This window comes from Talpa occidentalis, unplaced genomic scaffold (assembly GCF_014898055.3).
Source record: "Talpa occidentalis isolate TD23 unplaced genomic scaffold, MPIMG_talOcc4v2.1 talOcc4.16, whole genome shotgun sequence".
Lineage (NCBI taxonomy): Eukaryota > Metazoa > Chordata > Mammalia > Eulipotyphla > Talpidae > Talpa > Talpa occidentalis.
Window position 1 is genome coordinate 60,771,788 of NW_023601653.1, and position 25,879 is coordinate 60,797,666.

Consider the following 25,879-nt stretch of genomic DNA (forward strand, 5'->3'; position numbering starts at 1 on the left):
AAAAAAAACCAATTCCCCAATTCCTCAACCCTTCACCAGCAGCCAGCAGAACATTCCTGTAATCTAATCTGTGCTCTCCACTTTAGCCCTGAATTACATTCACCTTGCTCTTTTCCCAGCAGTTTCAGGTGCTCAGAACAGACCTTAAGCTCCTTGAAGGCAAGAACATGGCTTTAAACTGCGCCCAGCACACGGATGCTGGTCGGAAGCAAAAGCTGCTTAATGGGAAATAAAGCAAAGGTCTTGCATTTGAAACTGCAGCTCCGCCTTCGAGATGCTTTTTGCAGCCCAGCGCGGCCCCCCACCACCCCCAAAGCAGCCCCTCCTCTCTGCTCTTCCCCACTGCGGCCAGCAGGAGGCGCCCCGGACTCGGGTTAAGTCTTTCTCCCCTTTCCTACCCCACTTCCCCCAGCTCATGACGTGGGAAGCTGCCTCCGCCGGAGTCTTAGCAATAGGAGTGAGGGGTGAAGGGGTTTGGGGGTGGGGTGGGGTGGGGGGTGTGGAGGAAGAGGACGCGCGCGCACACACACCCTGGGAACAGAAGCATCTTCCCTGGCTTCGTGGGTTTCTCCTCCCACCAGAGCCAGGGTGTGAGAGGTAGGTGTGTGCGCGCGTGTGTGTGCGCGCGTGTGGCACGTTCTTGAGTGTGAGACCCATATGCAGTCCAGGCAACCTGTGATCTCCCGCCCTCCCCCCGTCCCCGGTGATTAATACCCATTTTTCTTACTCTCCCCCTCGGCGCCCCCCTCTCCCGCCGCCTGCGGTTGACTTGCACCGCCTGCCCCCGCCCGCTCCCCTCCCCCGGCCGCGAGCATCACCAACTGGAATCTGGGTTTCTGCCTCTCCACCCCCACCCCCTTTTTGAGAAAGGAAGGTCCCCCCACCCCCTTTCAAAATCCACTTCCTTCGGCTTTTTCACCTCTAGGAAATCTCGGGGCTGTGCTCTATCGCAAGTGCACGTCAGGGTGCTGCTGGATCACCCCACAACCCCGAAGTGCTGGCGTCCGAATGCATTTTCTTTCCCGTTGCTACAAGAGTCGTGAACTTCAAACCCCCCATCCGCCGAGACGGATTATTAATCCTGCTTTGCAGGAAGGGAAAACCCTCAATCCGCGGCCACCGGCCACCCCTCTCCGGAGCCTGCAATCGCTGGGGCGCTCGAAGTCGGTAGGTAAATATTCGCTTTGGAGCCTCTAGTCTCAATTTGGGGTGTGGGGGCTGTCAGGCCGATAAAGGGGCGAAGCAGTGGAACCGTTAACCAACGTGGTCATGAGGCAAAGCTCTTAAATCCCGCAGAAGCCGGCAGTTGCTAATTTGGAGGTGGCTTTTTTTTTTATTTTTTTAAGGTTCTTGAGGGTGGAAGGGGTAGGGCTGGCTGGTCCTTTTTGGAGGGTCTAACCCCCCGGCGGAGCGGAGAGGCTGGGCATCGGTGTCCCCTGCTGGAGCCACGCGCCGCGACCCCCTGTCCGCTCGACACGTTGCAGGTGAAGCCCGGTGCGCTGCACATCAGCGCGGCGGCGGCGTGAGTGTGCGCGGGGGTGAGTGTGCGCGGGGGTGAGTGTGAGTGCGCGCGCGGGGGCGCGTGCGCGCCGGGGGCGTGTGTGTGCGCGCGCGTGCCAGTGTGCCCCTTCCAAGAAATGCCCAGTGTGCACCCCGTGCACCCCCAGAACCCGTTCAGCACGAGCCCGGGGTGGGGGGAGGCGCTGCTGCTGCTGGAGGCCATGAGGAGAGCGAGACAGACGTGTCAGCAGCAATGCAGATGGGGCTGGGGGCCGCACTTGCTGGCGAGTTAAGTGGGGATGGTGCTCCTGCGCGTGTGTGAGTGTGTGCTGCTCGAGGGGGCCGCTCTCCCTCGCTCCCTTATTCCTTCCTACTTCCCTCCTTCGCCTGCTCGCTCCCTCCCTCCTCTCCATTCAGGTTGGCTTTGCCACCTCTCATCCGCGCCGTCCCAGGAATGGTAGAGCCAGACCTTTGCTGAATTATTTATAGATTGGTGCCAGCTGTTTTCAATTCCTCTCATGTGCACTCTGTGGGAAATGCAGGGTTTCCTCCCCCGTTTCCTTAAAACGAATTGATATCTTTTTCGGAATGCATTTTTCTCACCCTCAGGGGCCACTGGAATCCAACCCTGACCGCCTCTTTTTCCCCCTTAGGAAGGGGACGCTTTGGGAATGACCACGCTCCACGGAGGGACAGAGCCGGCCCCCAGCTTCTCTGCACAGAGTCTTCTCCAGTAAAGCTCCCAAAATCAAAAACCTTCATTGCCAGAAGAAGCATTTAAAAAAAATAGTCCAGCCAGAACCCTCACATGCAAACGGAATAATTACTCTGGATTCTGCATTGTGAGCTGCTCTCCATATCCCGAATTACCTTTGAATCCAGTCTTTTTTTTTTTTTTTCTTTGAATTTGCATCTCTTCAAGACACAAGATTAAAACCCAATTCACGTTAAATTGGATTTTAAATTATCTTCCTTTCATTTATCCTTCATTTTTCTCATGTGGATATGCAAGCGAGAAGAGAAGACTGGACATTCTCAACATGCTTACTCCCTTAATCTGTGCGTCTAGAGGTTTGGCTTCTACAAACCAAGGTAGGGCGATTTCTATTTTATTTTCTTCTCACCTGGGCTAGGGATTCCTTGTTTATTTCTCTTAAGTCCCTCAAGTGGATTTTGGGGAAGGAGAGCTAACAAGGTAGCAAAATAATGGTGTTTTGGGGGAAAAGCCTTCTTACAAAGGGGGCCATCTCCCTTGGTATTTCCTTCCTCATCAAACAGGTTTTGGGTTTTTGAGGCAGTGAGTGTGGCTATATGGAGGGACAGAAGATGTGGGCAGGCATAAGGGGTGGATGTATGTAGATACAGCCGGAGACCTGTATGATTTTTGAGTTAAATAGCATTGGATTCACCTAGGGCTAAATCTCTGATTTTTATGGGAATCTAGAAATCTTTTTTTTTTTTTTTTTTAAAGGCTGGCTTATCCCCATTGCTACTTCCATGCCTCTCTCTAGCTCCTGTACCCACCTTCCTAGGCATCCTTTCTGTGCCCTTTAAACATTAAAAATAATAATGGAGCTCACTCTGATGGTTGCCTTGAAGTCCACTTGCTGTCTAAAGGTTGACACGGGGCCCAGAGCTCCCGGGAGGCCTACTGCAGAGGGAGAAGTCTGCCTGGGGGATCAGGCTGGTCTTAGAACACCTGGAATTGAAGATTGCTGCAGGTTAAGAGCACTTCGATTTTAAGCTTAGAGAGAAGGAATTCTGTCAGTATTCTGCTTTTAATTTGTATTTTTTCCCGTGTGCTATTATTTTTGAGCTGTAAATTTCTCCTTCTGTCTACACATCTATTTATACCCACACATCCTCCAAGCAAACTGTTACTTCCACACTCTTGCAAAATGGCTATCTTGCAGAGTTCTAAAATGCTGTGCATGTGGAAGGGGTGCAGAATTCGACACGTGAGTCTTTGTGTTAAACAAAGAGATGTGCCGCTTGCATGTGTTAGTCTTGTACACTCAAAATAGAATGAATATTTCCCTTTTCCCTTTCTCATGAATTTTTACAATATGTGAAATGTGGTTGGGCAGTCTTTTCATATACTTGAAGAGAAAATAGCTGGAAAAATGGAAAAGACCCAGCTAAGTGACTCTAGCTAGTCACTCATGCAATCCAAGACAACTCCTGAGGAGGTCAGAACCTCCACGGGCTGGAGGGCCATGGTGGGGAGCTAGCTGCTGCTCTCAAGGTCCACTGACCACACAGCTCCAAACTCTGAGGTGCCCCAAATGCAGAAATCAGGTAGAAATCAAGGTCTTCAAAGGAATGTAGCAGAATCATTAGCATCTGTTGTCCTCCTGAAGTGTTCTCCCTCCCACATCTTTCTCTGCTGGTGTTTTTGTAACAATACTTTGAGACAATCCAAAATACTCAAAATGCATGGGGGTGGGGGGCAGTATCAGAAGGTCCTTATCACTCAATGTGACTGTAGAAGAGAGTTCTTCGTTGCCCAGAGAGGATGGCTCTAATCCAAATTCACCTCTCCCCTCCCCCAAGTATCATTCTATGAGTGTTTATTGCCTGAACACTAAACACTCATCTGTAGCCAGAGTGTCATCAGAGAGATGGGTGGGCTCTCGCTCTGAACCGTGTTCTCACCAGGTCTGCAATGAGTTGAGGTTACTGGTGTGTGCTCACCTGAGAGACACCTGAGCTGATTCTCCACCTGCTTCTACTCCTTCAAGTGGGAGGATGAACTCTTCATCTCTCTTCAAAATAGAACAGAGGCATGGGTGAGTGAGGCAGCTCCATGCACCATGGTTTCATACCACAGATGAGAAGGCGAGGTGGGCATCCACAGGGCACATGCCCCCGTGTGCATTCCTGGTGCCTCCAATCATGCTCTATACCTGATAGGTCCTTTGTCTTGTTTATTGGTGACCACGATGAACAGGAGACCTTTTGACTGTGACCTTCGCTTTGAATGCAAATGAAATCAAGTCAGCTTCCAGGCTATCATCTGTTGACCCTAAGACCAGACAAGGGATAAGCGGTTAAGAGGGAAGGGTGCTGAGGAGGAGGAGGAAGAGGAGGTGGGAAAGATTCAGAGAAAAAAAAAGAGAGGAATTCCAACTGGAAGGGGCTTGTTAGGATTCTGGGAGGAGTCGCCACAGGTGGTCTGTGCCTTTTCCACATGCAAAACCATTTTGGGGACCCTAGTATGGAGGTCGATGTTCCCTGAGGAACAGACTCCGTCAGCTGTGACTCAGTGGTGTTCTGGACCGTCTCAGGGCCTCTGTTCTCTCCCCTTTTCCCCCTCACAGTACAAAGAGCCGACTGGGTTCTATTTTGTCTTCTCGCCTTCTGGCACCTCCATTGCATGTGGGAAAGAAATGTGGCTCCTAGTGGGAGGAAGAACACATTGAATTTCCATCAAAGAGCCTCCATGATGTGCAATTAAGAAAAAATATCAGTGTCAGTAGAGACTTCCCAGGAAAGCACCCCAGGCTAAGCAGGTTACGTTGGTGGTTCCAGGGAAGCAGGACCACTTGCTTGTCTGCCATCTCTGTGTTTTTGGGTGGGGCGAAACATGATGGCTCCGTGAACACAGAGTAACATGGCAGCTTAGAGATCCATGTTACCATGCAAAGAGAGGAGCAGGGTTTGCCACTGGATTGTCTCCTGTCTTCCCTCCATAGGCTCCATCCCTAGGAAGCCTGCCTGTCTGAAGAGTCTCGCTTTGCCACTGTATGTGTTTAATTGATGGCAGGGGTAGGTGCAGCAAAGAGAATAAGGAAGGAGGCGAATTGACAAAAAAGGAGGAGGGAGAAAAAAAAAATTCCTCTAGTCACTACTTTGCACACCCAATGCCTTTCTTTTAGGCTGAGTGAGAAGAGCGACTTCCTCTGGTGAAGGGTGGAATAGCAGGTTGCTTGATCTTGGGTTCCTGCTCAGCTCTGAAGATGGCTTCAGAACCTGGAGCATCTTCCTGGACCTTCAAGTCCATGCACCCAGCCCTATGTGGGGTGGAGCAGGGGACACCGGAGGCTGACCCATGGACTAAAATTGGTTGATGGGATGCCTGGCACTTAACAGGGTGAAGCAGGACGGAGCTGACTCAGCCCTTGGCCACCTCATCGTCACCTTGTCAAAACTTCCTTCTCCTCCAGGAATTTGATGAACCTAGGATGCAGTTTTTTTTTAACCCCTGTTTTCTGGTTCAAAAATGTGAAAATGAAAGTGGCATGTCCACTACTATTAACAGGTCAAAGCAAAAACTTAGTTAACATGTATGGATTGTGAACTATAGAACGTGATTGGAGAAAGGACATGTTTGGTGTGAGGAAACATAGTAAAATAATCAGCCAGTAGATGGTGGGGGGAGAACCCAGGGTGGAACTCAACCACTCTCAAGGCTGGAGAAGTGTTGCTGTTAGCAAGAGAGGTCTCTCCTTGATAATGACCACTGGGGCAGACCAAACAACTGATCTCATGTTAGTTGTTGGGGTTAGGAGTGGATAAGCTGGATAAACAAGTTCCTTTTCCCCCACTCCCATTCTACACCCTCCTTAGGAATTCTAGAATTTTCTTCCTTTCAGTAAACCACTTTTCAGTCATGCTAGGCTACTGTGCATACAGCGGGATACTAGCGTCATCTCTCTCTGTAAGTAAATATAGATCAAGAGTTACCAGTCTAATGAATTGTTCACATTTATTAAAGTGCATCCCCTCTATGCAACCACAAGAAGTCTCCAGGGAGAGTAGATTAGCGGTTGAATTGATACGATCTTTCAGAAGGCTGCTGAAGATAGAACAGAATGTAGTTGGGCTGAGGAGCAGCCCTAACTCAGAGAAGGTGGGTTTCTGTGATTCAGCTGTGGATGTGGGCTGTGGCACGTCTGTGGTCCTCCCACAAGACCCGCCATGTGGATGTGCTCTAGGCATGTTGGGAGCCCAGGGAGATGTGTGCAGGCACCCTTGGTTGGGTCCTTGCAGCTTTCTGACTTCCTTATTTGTGTCTTCACTTCTAGTGCTTTCAGCACATGTGGGCGGAGAAGGGACCTAGGGTCTGTGTTGACCCCTAGTTGACATTCTCATGACTTCCCCATGCAGGGCAATTGTTCTGCTTTCTGTGTTTCACCAGCTTGTTCAGGATTCTTACTATACTTTATCCTGATTTTATTTGTATGCCTTGTTTCCATAAGCAATTCGTGAGCTTCTCAAGGGCAGGGAGGAATGTTTTATTCATTTTGGAGTCTTTGTGTTTAGCATGATGACCGGCACCTAATAGAGACCCTCAAAAAAAAAAAAAAATTTAGGTGATGAATGGAGGGAGGAAGTGAACTATTAGTCAATGATGCTATTTGTTGTGGTGGTGAGTATGGGAGTGGCTGTGTTAGGTGAGATGAAGACTATCCAGGTTCTCTGACACTTTGGAAAGCATCCACTTTGGGTTTCCCATTTAACAGAGAAAGTCGCTGAAGGTACAGCGACAGAAAGAGTGATTTACTTAAAGTTGTGTGGCTTAGTGCTGAAGTTTCGTGCACCAAACCATTGATGAGAGTGCGGTGAGGAGGTTATCTGTGGATTTCCGATGTCTTTATCGGCCCTTCTCAAACTTTACTGTCTGTGGAAATGACCTGGTGATCTTATTAAAATGCACCTTCTGATTCAGTAAGTCTGGCGTGGGGCTGAGAGTCTGCATTTCTCTCTCTCAGGTGATCAGCTGTGCTCCGCCATGCTTCATGGTTCTACACACTTTTGGACCTAGTTACTTATCATGGCCAACACTGGCAGTTCCATATAGAGACTCTACTTTGGAGAATGCCAGTATTTCTGCTTTGTTCTGAAAAAGAAAGAAAGAAACATCTGAGAGGAGCCCATGCATTTTAGCTCACCCATCTTGTCCTCCTTACTCTCTCAGTGAGAGGATCCTTTGCCTCTTCCCTCGGTTCCCTTCCCCTCCGTGCCTCTCACTCTGGTCTTTCTTATGATTGACTTGTCTCTTTCTTTTCATGTTCTCCTACTACTGGGGTTTTCTAGTCACATGTTTATTTTTATTTTTTTATTTGTTTTAGTTTCTTTTCTTTCACTCTAGCCTCTTAATTTATTTTTACGTCTTTTGCTTCGCTCAACATCTATTTGTTAAGAACCAGTATTTGTCAGATATTGTGATGATAAGGCACTGGCTCGGGTCTCTTCCTTCCTGCAGCTTGGGATTCAGTGGGGAAGACACGTGAGGAGTTCATCATATACTTAAGGTCTGTAAAAGGGAGAAGCTGGGGAGAATGAGGTGGGCTTCACATTTAAACTTAAGAATAAATAAGAATTTCATAGGAGAAGGAAAGGTTTTAGGGAGACAGACAGGCAAGTTGGTGTGAAAGGACAGTCGCCTGCTCTTCCTGGCACCGCTTAACTTGGGGAGAACACTCACCGAAGATGCTGGCCATTGATTAGGAATTACAGATTCCAGATCATGAGGCCAGTGAATAAAGCCAGGGTCTTCTTAAAAGGAGAGGGAAGAGACTGTCATTTTTTTGTATTTTGCTCTTCCAGTTCGTGAATCCTAGTCCTATTTATTAGGCTGGCCTCTAGACTGAGCAAATGATACAAATTTCATCTTAGATCCTGGGATTGCAGCTAACTTTATTGAAGGCTATTATAAAGAAAGGGACAGCTGTTAGTTGGTGCTTAGCCGAGGAGCGAGCTGGATCCTAGCCCAGGCCAAGCTCCTTGGAATGAAGGACCAGCCTCACCCCATGTGTTTCTGGGCTGGTAGAGAGTTCTGTGCCTTTCAGACACTAGCTGCTTTCTTTAACGGCAGAAGTGATTGAAGGAGGAAGAGGGGCTCAGTTATTCCCAGGAAAGACACAGATTGCTTTTTGGTAGCCTTTTGAGAGTGGTCTGGTGTTTTAGAAGTATCCTTCATGGGGAGGGATAGGGTCTTAGTGGAGGGATGAAAGGAGAGACCCCTTGAGCCAATGCTTGATTAAGCAGCCCCAGGGGTGCCCGAGGGAAGATAGATTTAAAATGGGTGTTCTTCTAAATTTTATTTGTATCTTCTTTTGTGCCCACATCTTCCACCTTTTCCCCCCTCTACTTTCATCATTTCTCAATATAATGTGATCTTGATTCATTTCATTAGCAAAAGAACCTAAGCTCAGCCTGAAGAATTTAAAGATCCACTGCCTAAGTTGAGTCTCCTGGCTCTGAAGAGAGCTGGATGAGCAAATGTTACCTTGGGCTGGCTTAGGGGACCCTTTGCAAGGTGACCAGAGGGGCTGTGTGGTGAAGGCACAGTGACAAGGTGGTGCCCAGAGGGACAAGGACTGGGGAGAGTGGAGCAGCAAGGCGGACCTGAGGGCCAGCCGGGCAGACCATGGAAGGAGAGAGCCTATAGGCTTTGATCCTACTTGAATCCAGATTTATAAGGAGCGAGTGCTTCTGAGATGAGGACAATTGAAAGTTTCGATTAATTAACTTACTCGAGTCCCCGAAGGCCGACTGCACTCGACACATGCCAGCCTCCACATCTTCGCTCATTCCCTGATTACGACTGTGAATTTCCTCCTTTAGCAAGAAATGTCAAGTTTAGATTTCTCATTAATCTTTATGTAGATCCTCTCAGGCTCCAACTGGCTAGGATTTCTTAGGGAAAACAGCTCTTGTTTCTTATTGAGAGACAGGACTTGAAGACAGTGGCAGTGGCTGGAGGAAACCACTGCATTGTCATGGGAGGCAGGAAAGAGTCCGAGCAGGGCCGTGAAGGTCTAGCTGATGTCTTTAATCTTTCCTCCCAACACCCATTGTCTGCTGGAGCTTTCTGAATCAATCCCCCTACCTCCCCATGGCCTTAGTCTGGTCACTTAGCTGGTCACTTCAGCAGCTGGTGTCTTTGGATTACAGATCAGTGTATTCTGTGTGTGTCCGAACACACACCCCCCATATGAAACTCCACCCTCTATACTTGTGTTTGTATGGGTGTATTTGTACAGTGACTTACTACCCAATACCGCAGTCAAAAATAATCTTAAATGCATTAACTGCGCTTGTGCAATTTACGTACAGTGATGCATGTGGGGTGCCTGCGTGTATGTGTGAGACATGGGCTGATGAGAACTGAATGCCGACAGGTGTGCTGGAGATGACCTAGCCTCCTCAGCGACCACTTTAAAATGCTGACAATTGTTCCAGGGTTAACTACAGCCACATGGTCTAAAGCCACGCGCATGTCACGGCCACGTCCACTGAATCTTATTTCAGTGTTTTTCCCTCCATTACCCGGCCCCACCCCACAAGTCACCTTGGAATATATGACCCTTAAGTCAGCCGGCGATGGGCGTCTGCTCACCCGCCTATCTTCAGAGCATGGGAGAGTCCCTTGGCATGCAGTGGATCTTTAAAAAATACTGTTTTCCCAGGGTGTCCAGTGGCTGCCTAACTGATCATGGAGGGGATGGTGATCTTGGGAGTCAGTAGCTTGTATTTGTTTCTGCCTAGGTTATTTGCCTTTGTGCCATTGCCCACACCATTACTCTGGGCTTCGATGTCCTCATTTCTGAAACCTTGAGACTGGCTCCTTCTCCCCAGTCCATAATAAAACCACCTGCAGCAGAATCTCACCAAAAACAAATACAAGAAACTAAACAATAACAACAACAGAGCGATGATGTCCAAGCCCAAACCAACTCCAAACAGTTAAATTAAAATCTCCCGAGGACGGAGGCAGGCGGTAGTCATTTCAGAACACTCCATGGCAGATACAGATGCATGGCCCTGTTTGGCATCCACTGGGCAAGGCGACTGACCGGCACCTACTAGCTCTAAGCATTACCTGTCCTAGCGTATTAATGTGTAGAGTGAGGCCCTATCACTCTTAGACTGTTCCATGACTAGCAGAGTGTCCCTGGGCCAGAGGTCACAGACGTGGCCATGAAAATGAGGGAAAATTTCATGGGCAGTGTGTACACGGGGGCTGGAATGGTTGTTGAGTCGAGGGCATAGCTTACTGGACCCTGCTCCTGGGCACTCTCAACACGGACACGGGCCTGGAGTGGAAAGTTGGGGAAGCCAGAGGGCTGCTTTCCCGGACACCCTTGAAGCAGGTGGCCCTGGTCCTGCAAACACTCTCTGTGCCACTTAGTGTCTATGGAGGGTGCCGTGTTTCTGGTTTCTGAAGGCAAGCCTCATCTCGCTCCTTTGTAACACTGTAATGTAGGAAAACTATTAATAAATGGGGCTGGAGAGGCAGACCTGGATTGACTGGTGAGGGGTGTGCATGGTGCAATTATCTTGGTGCTGGTGGGAACTCACTAGCCACGTTGCCCTCCCTCTCAGTGCCTGAAGTTGAATATTAAAGGCACGAAGAGGAGGAAGGGGGTAGGAGGCATGCAGCTTCAGTCCTCGCTGACTGTAACTTTAATCACTGCTTATTAGGCTGGTGGGGTGAACAGTTTTCTCACATCCTTCCTTGCTGGCTCCCTCCTTCCTCCTTTTTAAAACAAATGTGAACTTAAATACATGTAAGGAGGTGAGGAAAAAAAAAAGGTTTATGGGCCTGTTGTCCTTTCGAAAGATGAACCATTTGAGTGTAAAAATCTGAATTCTTTTTTGCCTACCTGCTAATAGTGGTTGCAGATGAGAGAGAAAGGTGATCTGTGTGGGTTAGGGCTTGGTGGGATGTGCAGAGGTGTGAGGCACCAAATATGCAGGAGAAACCTAAGGGGTGTACTCACTGATGTGGATTTCCACATATCCTTTGATTGGCTCTCTGTCAGAAAAACCTCTAAACTCTGACATACTGCAGTCTTTTCCCTGGGATTTGTTAGCATGCAGGTCAGCTTTATCCTGGTGTTCTGTGGAGCCCAAACTGTTATCTCAAGGGGTTCACGGCTCTCCCACTTATCACCTCATTAGTGACTTCAGGATTGTTTCTGGGCTTGAGGGGGAGGGAGATTTCAGTGGTTGTCTGGTTCTGTTGACATCTGGGTCCTGGTTTTCCCTTCAGCCCACATAGGAAGGAGGCTGCAGAGGAGATCCTGCCCTGGTGAGATGTAGGTCCTCAGAGGTGGAAACTCTTTCTTGTATAGGAGAATGTTGACCTCATGGATGTTTGAAGAGAATAGAATACCAGTCAGGTTTTCTTAGAGCCTGTATGTAGAAATCACTTTTGTTTGTTGATTGACTTGCTGTTTTTCCTTGAGAACAAGAGTCACACTGGTGGGCCTCCCCGGTGGCGCAGCGGTTGAGCGCTGGGTTGCGAAGCTGCCCGCGGCCTCTGTGGCGCCGGTTCGATCCCCGGCTGCTCCCCGGCCACCAGAGGAGGGTCCCACATGGCGCGCAGACCTCTCCTGCCGCCCGCTGCTCCCCTCAGCAGTGTACTTCGGTCCTTCTGCCTGCTCTGCTCCCCGCTCTGGCTCTGGTGAATTCTCTCACCCTCTCGCGCTTCTGACTGTACCCAGTGCATGTATAAACAAAACAAACAAACAAACAAACAAATAAATAAATAAAACATGCCTCTATTTAAAAAAAAAAAAAAAAAAAAAAGAGTCACACTGGTGTCACTCTCTATGTCCCTTGGTGCTCAGCTGAATGTCACCTGCTTGTGGACAGGGCTCAGATGCTGGTTGGTGATAGATGATGATGGAAATTAATGTGCATTGAGAATAAAGTGGACATATTTATGCCTCCTATGTTTCTGTTTCCTTGCCATCCAAGGGCCTTTTGATGCTTTGGGTGAATTGTATTAGTGTTGAATGGAAGAAGGGTGTCTTTAGTGCCAGTGCTAAACTGACAGCATCAGCATATACCCATTTCTTAGTGCTTCCCTTCTTTGAGCTTCATTTTACATTGTCTTCAGTCAATGCCTCTTCAGGCAGATCTCACTCATCACTGACTGTGCTGCCCACATTCCCATCAAATTTCCTGTGTATACTCTCCATTCTTCAAGGTTCATCTCAAAGGCTGTCTCATCCGTGAACTCTTGCTTCATCTCCCCAACTAAAAATAAGTCCTCCCACCCACGTTGTTTGTTCACATACTATTTTTATTTTCCTGTTTGTAGTGCTTCTTAGTGCTGGTTTTGGGGACAAACCCCTTGAGGTCTTTTCCATCCATTATCCCCCAATTACCTTTTCTAGATGCTGAGCTTTCTGGAATAAATAGGCCTGTGGTTACTCATCTTCTCAACCTCTCCTTTTTATTTTTCACCTACGTACCTATATACAAAGGTGCTTTGATTTCAACATAAAATTCAAGGTTGACTCTGAAACTTATGTGTGATCTTTAGTTGTGAATACAGGGATTCTGTAACTGATGAGCATTTATGCAGTTGAAACAGAAATTAGGGAAGGGAGCACAAGGGTCTTGGAATTGGTATCCAGAATTTGTGGATCATTCTAGAGCTAAATGGTGGACTGAAAATGTTAAGAATTATTGCTGTTAGAAAATAGAATAGTTATCTAAAAGGAATCACCTTGTCTTTGCTTCAGATAACTTTCTGTTGATGTTGGGTCTTGAATGGGTGATGGGTATCTGTAGTGTGCCTGCTGTATTCTAGGCTAACATGTGTTGTCTCATTTAGTCCTTACCACAAGGCTGACATTTTTATTTCTGTTTCTCAGATGAACAGAGCAAGGATTAGGGAGCTCAGGGCATCCAACTTTAAGCAGCTAGCTGGTGTTCCAATTCACGGCCTCTAAATTTCACCTCCTTGCTTTTTAAATTACATGGAGCTAACTCCATGGAAGGGAACATATAGGTTTCTGTTGTATGTGCAGAAGCCCACAAATAGCTCATGCTCTGAAACCATCGCTAGATTGTCCTCTATAGCCTTCCTTTCTGGGCTTGACTCTTGGCAAAAGACAAAGTTATTTTCAAAAGGGAAAATGGAGCACTTAATCCAGTGAGCCCTAAGGTGAGAAATCTGTAGCAGCACTGGCAATGGGCATCTCAGGTATGGGCACTGTCTTCTCAGCCACATCCTGTCATCCTGTCAATGTACTTCACCTCCAAACTTGAGGGCTGCTTCCTTGAAGAAGAAACCACCCCCTCTCCTCGACTCATCCACTCTTGGACAGTTTGATGAGCACCCACTTTCCTGTGCAGAGTTTTGTCGCCAACCTCTTTGTTAAATACTACCTTGGGGCGGGGGAGATTCATGGTTGAGTAGGACCAGAGCAGTCAGGAAGGGAACCCCTCATCGTTGCTGGGGTTTATTCGCAGGGATCATTATTTCTGCTCTGTGAGTTAGTCTCACCTCACTCCAAAAAGCCTATGAGGGGGAACTAACTAGTTCAAAATATCTGTGTCAACTGTTGACTCAGAGGGCTGTTTGTGATAAAATATACAATACAAAGGGCAAATTTGCTCTGTCTCTAGTTTTCTCTCTTTTGGTGCTATGGAGAGCTCTGGTTCCTCAGTTTTACTGCATGCATAATTCCAAACTCCTTTTCAGTAATTTGCAGCAGAGTGGTCTTAAGGAAGGCACACTGTCTGGGGGGCCTGGGAAACAGGTCCCATCTCAATCCTGCGTGGTGTGGCTCAGGGTCAGGATTTCAAATGATACAACCTCCCCAAACTTGCTTCCTCATCTGTAAAGTAAGGTCTTTTGGGGAGACAGTTACCGTGCTGTGGATCACATGAGGAAATGTTAAGACGCCTTAAACCACAAGCTTATGAGCTAGGCAGACAATATTATTATTAATACTTCCACCCTGCTCAAAAGAACCTCTTTTCAATGGCCTTGAGGGCAGCACGTCATTCCCACTGGGTGAGAGAATAGAAAATACTCGAAGCAAGACGGGCATCTGTGGCTGTGTCTCCAGGACTCAGTGCTGGGAGGCTCTTGGGTGTTGTGACCTGTAGCTTTTAATCTTTGGTCTCTGTCTCCTACTCTGGTTCTCTTTCACAGTATTTATTTAGAAAACTAGATAAACACTTCTCAAAAAGGAGAGCAAGACTAATCTTTCTAGCTTTAGGAATAGAACCTTTTCCCCCCAGACTTATCTTTTATCCTTACATGCTCTGAGAAGTGGAGAGAGAGAGATGGGGACACGAGCCAGGGGACAGGACAACGTCTCCCGCCAGGCCTTGGCCTGCACCTCGCACCACTCCTCTGTCTGCCTGCCTGCCCTCCCCACCTCACCTCATTTGCTTCCGTCCCCTTCGCCTTCAGTATTCCGTGTGGGAGCCTCTGCTCTAGCCCATCCTGCTCTCCTAGACTGGAGTTTCAGCCCTTGTCCTGCTCCCCTGGATCCCCGGGATGGAAATAACGTCTTGCAGGGGTGTCTATCTGCCCACCCCTTTCATACGAAGTTCTCAAGGGCAGGAACAGCCTCCATCTGGGGCACCCCCTAACACCTAGTGGGTGCTGGCTTATTGTCGGTAATAACTGGCTGTTCACAGGTGTTAGCATGTTACTATGTGGCATCCATGGGCTCTGCGCCCAGTGAGACCACTAATTTAGTGGTCTCAACCCCCAGAGGCGGTAGATATAATAACTATTCTCTACATTCTGCGGGTTGGGATACTGAGGCAGGAATACAGTAAAAACAGTTTAGGTGGCTGAGCCAGGATTTGAATCTGGCCATCTGGCCCAACCTCACCCTTCAGCATCATGCTCTCCAGCTCGGTAGTTAATGTTTATGGTTGACTTGAACGGGAGAGCTTAGAAGAAGCACTGTGTGTATCCAGCTCTGAATATTGAAGAAGGTGGAGGGAAGAGAGGAGAGTGTGGGGCATAGTAGGAGGGCCACCACACCTGGACTGATAGGAGTATTTGTGGCCCTCATTCTCCTGATAGGTTCATTTGAAGTAGGACATGCCCAGGACCGTCTTCAGAAATGCATGGGATGTGATTAGTGTAATTATTGTTGTGTTATGCAGACAATGAAGTGGGTTACATTTGTGGCACTTGTTCATCTCAGCTGCTTGGTTTTCCTGGCCACCACTGTCTTCTCCAGTGACGTTTGGGGGGTGCTAGGGGGGGTGCTCTCAGCCTGCATACCTCCCCTGCTTCAATCTCTCATGGTGGCAGGTGTGGACACGGTGGTTAGCAGCAAGACATCAGAAATCAGACTGCGAGGGTTTCTATTCTGACCCTTATTAGTTTTTTGAGTAAGTATTTTTGCATATTAAAGTTTTTTTATAAAAAGATATTAGCAATTCTGGATTTTTAGTTAGCATGAAAATTAAGTGAGTTATTTTTCACTTTGAACAGTACTTGTCCCAGAGGAGCATTTAATAGCATTAACCACTGAGATGGCCCTGGGCCCTGCCCACCCAGAGCCAGTTTGGGTGGTAGAGGTGCAAGGCGTAGTTACCCCTTAATTGATAGTTATTCTGAATTAGAAGTGCTTAGATCAACACTGACATTCACTTCTTTGAGTATCTCATCAGATCAGAGCCGGCCATCAGAGTATGGCCACGAGCTGACATTTTCCTAAGATATCTAGAGAACATGAATTCTTAGTGCAGGAAAAAAAAATGCAGAAAGTACACACACAGGAACCAATTCATCCAGGATTTTAATGCTGGAGCGAACTTTGGACAAAGTGACCATGAACTAATCACACAGAGGAGAAAATGGAAAACTTTGAGGAAGGCTCCAAGCAAACCTATGTTTTGAGAAAGAAAGGAAAGTTTTCAATGAAAAAAGGTAACAGAGGCCAGGAGAAACCAACTTGGGGGTCATCATGCCATCACTTGCGTTTTCTGGGTGCTCTGTACCTGACCAAGGGCTTCTGTGAACATTTTCTTTCCAGCACATTGTTGCCATCTTCCCAAGTAATCCCCTAGAAACATTTCTGGGTAGGGACTTGATCCCCATTTCACAGATGAAGAAAATGAGATACAGAGTGCTCTAGTGATGTCCAGGCGTGTATGTCAGTTGTATAGTAAAGAAGAGTGAAAACTCAGCCCCAGCTTTCCTGAATCCCAAGTTCACGGCTTTCTTACCTGCCTCTACCCTGAGATAGGCCAGGAGAGCAGCTTGTTACCTTGGATAACGAAGCTTGGGAGAAGCCTAGTTGGATGAACAAAGAATTTAATCAAAAGAGCGACGCAATTGTAGTGGGCAGGGAATCTATTTAGAAAGAGCAAATGTTGTGAAACTGAAAAGGCACGGGGAACATGTTATGCAAACCACACAAGGGTTCAAGGCAAGATAAACATTACTATTTTACTTCTTTTATTTTCCTTCACTCTCCAAAATTTCTACAATACAGTGAATTATTTCCACATTCAGAAATGATGAGACAGGAAATAAAAAATAAGAACTGTAATTATGTCGGGAATTACATAAAGGTGAAGGGATAAAAGGGCAAGAGGTATATTCTTACTTTCTTAGAGATGGAGCTGGAATCCTGCTACTAACATACAGTCACACAAGTGTATTTGTGTCTGAGGGTTTGTGTGTGTATAATTTGGATTCTAGCCTGGGTTAGGGAACACAAAACTGAGTTCAAGTCGGAGAGGATTTTTAGTACATTAATTTAGAAGAGTTTAATAAATAAGCACAGCTCTTCATTGCAGATTCTAAATCCCTCCAACAAGGAAATGGGCCCCGTAGGGTCCGAGGTTGCACAGAAGATTGGAGGGTTCCTGGGTCCAGCTTACAATTTTTTTTTTTTTTTAAAGATTTATTTATTTATTTATATAAGCACTGGGCACAGTCAGAAGCGCAGGAGGGTGAGAGAATTCACCAGAGCCAGAGCTGGGAACAGAACAGGCAGGGAGACTGACGAAGTACACTGCTGAGGGGAGCAGTGGGTGTGGCAGGAGAGGTCTGCGCGCCATGTGGGACCCTCACCTGGTGCCCGGGGATCAAACCGGCGCTGCAGAGGCTGCAGGCAGCTTCGCAGCCCAGCGCTCAATAGCTATGCCACCGGGGAGGCCCCCAGCTTACAATTTTTTAAATAAGAGATGGTGGTTAGAAATAACAAGTTCATAAACATAAGTGTTAAGATGGAAAAAATACTGAACCCGATTGTTACCAACACCTAGAAGAGACCAGACTGTAGTAGCCATCAAAAATGACTTTTAACAGAAAAATCCTATTAGAGCTGTATTTTTATGAGAGGGACAGGCTTGGCAGGCTGTAGGAAACTGATTAAGGTGATTAAGGAAAAGTAATGGAATTTTTAGAACTCTGACTTATTCTGAGAGTCTGCCTTTTCAGCAGGGAGAAGGGGGTGCTTTAATTGATGGCGTTTAACAGTGTCTGTAGAAATTTAAGGAGGAAGGGTTCAGTGAAACCAACACGTACACAATAAATGGCTATTTATTCATTTTTTACATCATTGTTCATTTCTGTACAATATTTGGTTTCTCCCCTTAGTGTAGTCTCCATGAAACTCCCACCACCACAGCACCCAGGAACTGTCACCATGGTCCCTTGTGCTTTGCCTTCTGTTTTGACCCCTCTTCCTTCCCCTGCTCTGCTGTCTCTCTCAGATTTATAATTTCCCTACTACTTTTGTCTTTTTTCCCCCGACCCCTTGTTCAATTTCCTTACATTCCTCCTATAAGTGAAACCATTCAATGCTTTTCTTTTTCCTTCTGACTTTACATGGCTATTCTTAAAAATGCAAGGAAAGAGTCTATATAGTTGCAATGCAGAAATAGTGTTTCCAGACAGCAAAGAAAAAATACAAAAATGTGTTAATTTAGGATAACCAGGCTAGAAAATCCTTAGTCTTGAGTATTAGAAACAGATCAGATATCTTTATTATTATGTAAAATTGGATAACAAAGTGGATTTCAAATATTAAACTTAGTCTTCAAAGTTAAATGATACACACATCCTTATGAGCAGTAACCTGCATCCAAGACCTCAAAATGAATTAACAAACACTAAGGTGACATACCTGAAATGATGAACAGAAAAGGCACTATTTTATTCATGAATTTTGTAATTTTAGAAATTAATGTGAGGAATGAGTTTTTGCAAATCAAATAACCTTAACAGTTCTATTTTTAAAAAATGGTCCTCAAAAGGAATGGGTGGAGACTGGGAGGGGTGAGACCTAGTATGTGAACTTGAACTCAGACTCATCCTCAACAAGGCGAGGACAGTGAAGTCTTTTGCCTTCTCTCCTGTGAGAAGACTCTGCTCCTGGTTGAGGGGGTGAGAAGGTGTTTTTCTAGAGTTTACTTTGCAACCACGTGTACAGTCTCTGTAGGCCATGCTGCTGCCCTGGGTCTCCCCAACTTATCTTTGCCCCAGTTCTACTCTCAGTCCACATAAGCCCATCATTAGTAATTCCTAAAAGTTCTGCTCAACATCCCCTGTCCAGAAAAATCTGCTTTGCACCAATGCCCAAATTCCACACAAAATCTTAGGGACATGGGACCCCAGAAGCCCATCCCCAGACACCAGGTTAGGGACCTTCTCTCTGCACATGTGTCTAGGGCACACCCTGGCAGATATCCTCCAGGTTTTTGTCTCTGGGAAATGGTGGCTGTGGGGAAAAGTTTGCCTTGAGACCCCAGGTCCTTTGTTCTTCCCAGATTCACAAGATTCACAAGCCTCGTGGATTTATTTATAGAATGTTTGAAAGCTTGCTCCTGTAGGGGAGAAAAATTTTTCCCTCTTTTAAAACTTACAGGTTTTCTGGTCTAATAATAATATAATAATATTGACATAAGACAGGTTAACAGGAGGGAAAAACCCAAATTTAATTTCATACACATGGAGGTCCCATAGAGAGGGAACCAAGAGAAATGACCAACACATTTTGCTTTTATATCTTTTTTAGACAAAGAAGAATTGAGAAGAAACAAAGGTTAGGCTTGTAGCTTAGTAAAGAAGTAATAAAATCTGTTCACCTAGCTTTTTCAACCCTAAGTTCCTATCTGGTGATGAGGATGCCTCTACCTTTCTGTTACAAGGAGGACACTTTCCACATGAGGAATTGGTCTCCTGCTTGCAAGGACGAAGGAGGGTTACAGTGTTCTCTTTTTGCACCAGCTGTCTCATAAGTAACTTTAATTCATAATATCAACCTGCCAAAGGTGGCGTGGTTTGGGGCAAAAGCCCACCAGTGCCACTGCCATTATCTGTGCTCTCCTCACTGTGAAGTAAGGTGTGGTCCTCTTCTCAGCCGGGAGCTGGCATGTGGGCGCTCAGGATTGGAGAAGGAGGTAGAATTGTAGTGTCTCTACAGTGGTATAACCTGGCCATCTGTCCTACACGTGAGCATGCCAGTGGGGTCACTGGGGAATTGGGGGATTCAGGTGTTTTGGAAGGGGTGAATGGAATTCACATGAAACATTGCAAAGGAATGCTGGCCTTCACTCTCTACTACCTGAGCTCCACTCCCAGGCCACCCAACTGATCCTTGACTCTCGTTGGACCCTGATAATATATCAGATTCTCGCCAAAGATGAATTCTCCTTTGAACCTCAAGAGTGAGAATTTCTCTTTTTTCTTTATTAATTTTTTTTATTTTTTACATCATTGTTCATTTTTAAACAATATTTGCTTCCCCCCACCCCCTCAGGGGTAGTCCCCATAGAGTTTCCTTCACCAATGCACCTGTGCACCATCACCTCAGTCCCCTGTGCTCCTCCCTTCCTCCCTTTGATCCCGCTCCCTCCTCCTCCACTGCTGTAGGTCTCTGATTTATAATTGTCTGTTTTTGCTTTGTTGTGTTTTGTACTGTTACTATTTTTTTACACTGATGTCTTATTTGGTTCGAATATTCCTGCTGTAAGTGAAACCATCCGATATTTTTCTTTTTCCTTCTGGCTTATTTCACTGAGCATAATTCCTTCTAGCTACATCCATGTTGCTGCAAATGTCATGAGTTTATCTTTTTTGATTGCTGAATAATATTCCATTGTATGTATATGCCACGTCTTCTTGATCCAGTCATCTATTTTGGGGCATTTGGGTTGTTTCCAGGTTTTACCTATTGTAAATAGTGCTGCAATAAACATAGGTGTACAGGTGTTCTTTTGAATCATTGTTTTTGTGTCCTTTGGGTAGATCCCTAGGAGTGGAATTGCTGGGTCGTATGGTAGCTCCATTTTTAGTAGACTGAGGAACCTCCAGACAGCTTTCCATAGTGGTTGGACCAGTTTGCACTCCTACCAACAATGTAGGAGAGTTCCTTTAATGTCCACACCCAGGACATCATCCTCGCCAACATTTGTTGCTGCTGTTATTTTGAGATGTGCTGTGCTTACTGGTGTAAGGTGGTATCTCAGTGTGGTTTTAATTTGCATTTCCCTGATTATAAGGGATGTTGAACATTTTTTCATATGCCTATTGGCCATTTGCAGTTCTTCTTTGGAGACATGTCTTTTAAGTTCTTCTGCCCATTTCTTGACTGGATTGTTTATTTTGTTTTTGTTGAGTCATGTGAGTTCTTTGTATATCTTTGTGATCAGTCCCTTATCAGTTGTATGGAGTGCAAAGATTTTTTTCCCAATCAGTGGGGTGTCTCTCTGTTTTGGTTAATGCCTCTTTTGCTGTGCAGAAGCTTTTCAGTTTGATGTAATCCCAGGTGTTTATCTTTTACTTGACTTTCTTTGCTTTGGGTGATGAGTCTTTAAAGGTGTTATTGCGATGTATGCCTTGTAGTATTTTACCTATATTTTCTTCTATATATTTTATGGTTTCAGGTCAAGCATGCGAATTTCTTAAGATTTCTGATAGGATCTCCTCCCCTCCCTGCAGAATAGGGACTGCATGTGGGGCTGCCCCCACCATGCTCTTCTCACCAAGGGAGCTTTGTTCCTTCTGAGTGCCTGGTGGCAGGCGCTGCCTTCTACAAGAGGCCTTCAGGATTTCTAGGCTGAAATGGCTGTGCCTTTTAAACTCAGGCAGACCTAGATTGTGAGCAGTGTCAGTCTGGAGGTGAAAACAGAAACCCATCACTCTGTCTGCAAAGCAGTCCATGGACTTCCATGTCAGAAGGACTTGGGTTCAGAATCCTGTATTTGCCACTTTGCCACCAAGTGACCTTGAGGAAGGCATTTTCTTTTTGGACCTTCAACCTTCTCTCTGTCAGAGGCAGGTCATGTAAAGGTTAGATGAGATATCACTTCTATAAAGTGCCTGGAGCTTAGCTCCTACCTCTCCCGTCCACATCCTGTGAGCGATGTTGATGATTTCTTAGCAGTGCAGAACAAAGAAAATCGAGGCTCCTTCTCCATCTTCTTCACAAGAAGTGTCTCCCAGCTTGTTCCTCAGCCGTGCTCTGGTGCAGAGACAGATAGCCAAGCTGCCTGTGGGCGTTTCTTACAAGGGACCCAGAGTGAAGTGTGTGGACTCCAGGGGCCCAGCATGACCTCAGAGGATGGGCAGTGTTTCCAGCAGGCCCGGGTCTGTTTAGAGAGACAACCCCAAGAGACCTGGGGCTGGAGCCTTGTTTTATTAGAGACAGCGGTAGAAGCAAGGAAGGGGAGAGTGAAAAAGAGAGGAAAGCGACACACCCAGGACATCAGCTTCAGTCAAGTTCTGCGGTTTCCTCCTCTTTGTGCAGTCGGCAGGAAAAAAAAAGAAAGGGAGAGAAAAAGGAAGAGGAAGGGTGGAAGGAAGGGGCAGAGGGTCGATGGACAATGCAGGAAGGGTTCCACTTCTCTGTCCAGGGTGGACAGAGCTTGTCTAACTGTGTCCCCAGAGGGGGCCGGCTCCAGGTGCCCCTTCCGCCTTCCCAGCCTGGAGGGCGCGAGCCATCAGCAGTTTGGCACACTTCCTGGGGCGAGGCAAAAAGCGACAGCTGCTCGCCACCCTGGAAGTCCTGTCTGACTCTGGGGAGTTTCTGCAACCTCTTCGTGGAGGTCAGCCAGCCCGCCTGCCTGCCAGCGCCCTCCCGGGGCTCGCTGGGTGTTACACTGGCCGAATCATCCTGTCCGCCGCCCGGCAGACACTTGCTGTGTGCAGCGTGCTCGGCGAACATCTCTTTGTCTTCTCCCGCCTCTCCATGGTGGCACACAGACATTTTAGGAAGGAATTAAGCATTAGGGGTTCACAGAATGTCAAGCATTCAAATGGCAGCTATAAATCAATTTGGAATTTTTCTTGGTTTTAGGTTTTCGTATCATGGTGCCTACCAGTAGCTGAAGCCATTCAGGGTTAATTTTATAGAAAATGAGCACGGTCTGCTGGACTTTGAGTTTACTAACTGCGGGCTGGCGGCACATGGGTCTTTGGCAGCCCTTCCATTTCCCCTGGAGAAGGGATGGGATATAGTCAAGGCACAGGGCCCTGGTCTCCTTTGCTTCTGTCCGCAGGGGTGGGAGTGAGGTGGGTGTGGAGGGAAGCTCAGGCGCCCTCTCTCCCGCCTGGTTCCTCGGTGCACTTGGGCTGCTGCCCAGATGCAGCTGGAGGACGAAGCTGTTGCCAAGTAAAGCCACGCTCCCTGCTGTTCACTGCGTGGAAGAGCCGGCTCCATGCACGTGTGCGTGCGTGTGTGCGCATTTGTGTAAGCCACGGTGAGTTGAGACTATGAATGAGAATCCATTCCTTCACAGGGTCTGAGATACTTTAGAGAATGTTCACAGAGACTGATTCTGCTTTCTTGGGCACCAGCATATTTGAAACGCTGCCCCAGTGAACCTCACACAGCCAGGCTTGAGGGCTGCTCCCCCAGGCCTGTGCCCTGGCTCTCCTGAGCCTGTTCCTTTGTCTCCCGTGTGTGCCTAGGTGGGCTCCACCTGCAAGCCTGCTTGCTGCATCCCCTCCCCCTCTATGGGGATGTCTTCAAACGTCTGGCCTCTCCTGTCTGCCAATCCAAAGGACTGTTTCTAGAAGACATGGTGGATTGATTAAATAAATGCTCCTAACCCTGTAATTTCATGCACACAGCACCTCATGCTGTGGAAATTCAGCTGCTCTAGGATTTTTCATTGTAAGCGGATTGTTCACATTGCCCAGAGGGAAAGAATTTTCTCTAATTTTAATAAAACAAGTGTTTATTTAGCTATTCAGTTAACATAGTCAACATTTTCACCCTTTATTCCATTATCTGCTGTATTTCAAAGCGAATGCTGAAGCAACTGCCTTGTCTGTTAGATCTTTGGGATCTTGCAAATTTTCATGGCACACGAACCAGCTAAAACACATCCTCTACCCCGTCTACACTAACCTCCATTCAGACCCCCAACAATGCACCTTCCCTGAATCCTAGTGTGTTACCCCCTGGCCCCCCAGACCTGAATTCTCTCCCCTTGTGACCTTCTGCCTTCACTTTTCTCTGCTTTACTTGGGTTGCTGACCCTTAACTTGTCATTGTGGGGTCTCCTTATTACTTCCCTCCCCTCCCTCCTCTGGCACACACATTTCATTTCTCCGTTACCAACCCACCTTAAAAAAAGGGTCATCTGCTTTTTCTTTTCTGTCACTCATGCTGCTGAGGGCAGATTAGGAACTCCTGAGGTGAGCTCAGGACTGCTTCAGTCTTTCCTTCCAGAACACCATCGGCACTGAAGCCTTTGCTTGGGAGCCCCAGACTCTCTCGCTAGCCCCCCTTCCTAGCACTTCACCTTTCGGAACAGTTTCTCTTCGCTCCTGTCACGATTGATGGTCTCATCGAACCTGACTGAGAAAATCAACTCTCTCTGCTATCTGTGTCCTCATTTTCTTTCCTGCTTGAACCCTCACATCTTATGTTTTGTTTGCTGGAGACCAGGGAATCCTTGGTTCCTCCACCATTCACACTTCAGTGCCTTTGTTTCTGACCTCACCCCTCTTTTCCCGAGGAGTTCTGCTGTCACTCTCAAGACCTCTCCGCCTTGCCTGATGTCATGAACTTCTCTCCTCCTGCTGCTTCTTCAGTGCTGTCACCCAAGAACCTTTCTTTGTCCAGAAACAAGATTCATTTTCTTTCCCCAACCTGACCACGCTTGCTGAGGTCCGGGTTCTGGGCTAGTACCGTATCTTCCTGGGGCCTGGGGCTAGGCATGTCCAGCACCCTGACCTCCTTCCCCCAAGCCTGGGTGGGTTCTCAGGAATCTGCCTTCCAAATGTTTTTGCCTGTGAGTCTTCCCTCCACAAAAAGGCAGTGGAGTATTGTGGTACAGCTGGACCTTGGAGCCAAACTGCCTGAAGCTGTCTGTGCCTGGTGGTGGGAACTTTGGAAAATTATGTAAACCCTTTGAGTCTCGGTTTCCTTATTTATCTAATGGGGATAATAATAGTACATCTGTTTTTAAATGTTGTTTTGAGACTTCAGTTAATTGTAATTAACTGAAGTACTTGGAACAAGACTTCAGGTAAGTGTCCCACAGATGAATGTTAGATGTTATGCTTACCCCTCTATCAGTGGTTCTCAATGGGGAGCCATTTTGCCTCTCAGAGTCATTCAGTGGGTAGAGGCCAGGGCTGTTGCTAAGCATCTATAACATAGCACAGCACAGCCCAAGAAAATACATACTACAGTTGTCAGCAGTGTTGAGAGACATTACTCTCCATCTTGGCCTCAGATGCTGTCAACATTTTCTCAAGATTTAATTTAGTGTCCATTTCTTCCTTTGTGTTCCTTTGTATTACAGCCACATTAACTTACAGTAGGTGACATCAGTTTACTATATAGGTTTTAGGTATACAGCTTTTCACCTCTTACTTCTACCTAGTCCTTCCCTCTCTGGTAACCACCATTCTGGCCTTAGAGTCTAAAGGTTTTTGTTTTATGTTGTTGCTGTTTTCCCTTTCATGTCCCACCAATGAATGATGGACATTTGTCTTTCTCGTTCTGACTTATTTCACTTAGCATAATCCCCTTGGGGTCCACTCATGTTGTCAAAAATGGCAAGGCCTCATCTTTTTTATGGCCAAGTAGTATTCCATTCTGTGTACATACCACATCTTATTCCATTTTCTTCCCTTTTCAGGCAATTAGGTTGTTTCCATATCCTGGCGACTATGAATAATGCTAGTACAATGAACATACATCTTTTCAAGTTAGTGTCTTTATCTTTGTTGGGTAAATATTCGGAAGTGGGATTACTGGATCATATGGTGGCTGTGTTTTTAATTTTTTGAGGAACCTCCACTTTCCTGTAGTGGCTGCACCTATTGACATCCCTACTGACAGTGTTCATTTTCCCCACATATTCTCCAGCTTTGGTGTCCATTTCTGTTATTTTTTTTATCATCCCTAAAACTCTTTGGAAGGCTCATGGTTTCAATTACAAACTGATTTCCATGGCTCTGAAATTTACATTTTCAGCATCCTGATTATATCTCCAGTGGTTTTCTTCTTAAAAAAAAAACCTGCTCTGGCACATTCCACTGATTTTGGAAAATGTTAAAGAAAAAAAAGACCAAATGGTTCCTCTCCCTTCTCCATACAAATGGCCGCCCTCACCTGACATACCCAGGGTAGCCAGTGGCTCACTGTCCTGGCACCGCACCGTGCCTGCGGGCTGTCTCTCC

At 46.7% G+C, this 25,879-nt stretch overlaps 1 protein-coding gene across 2 annotated transcripts in view; it reads left to right on the plus strand.

Annotated features, from left to right (window-relative positions):
- Positions 1-916: 916 nt before the first annotated feature.
- The window catches only part of GRIN2B (glutamate ionotropic receptor NMDA type subunit 2B), a 439,253-nt gene continuing 414,290 nt past the window's right edge, over positions 917-25,879 (plus strand). Inside the window, exons 1-2 of one of the 2 annotated variants that reach the window (XM_054696433.1) lie at positions 917-1,171; positions 2,154-2,592. The gene's annotated coding sequence lies outside the window, so the exon portion shown is untranslated. The remainder of the gene's footprint in view (positions 1,172-2,153; positions 2,593-25,879) is intronic. The other variant, XM_054696432.1, reaches the window with a different exon arrangement.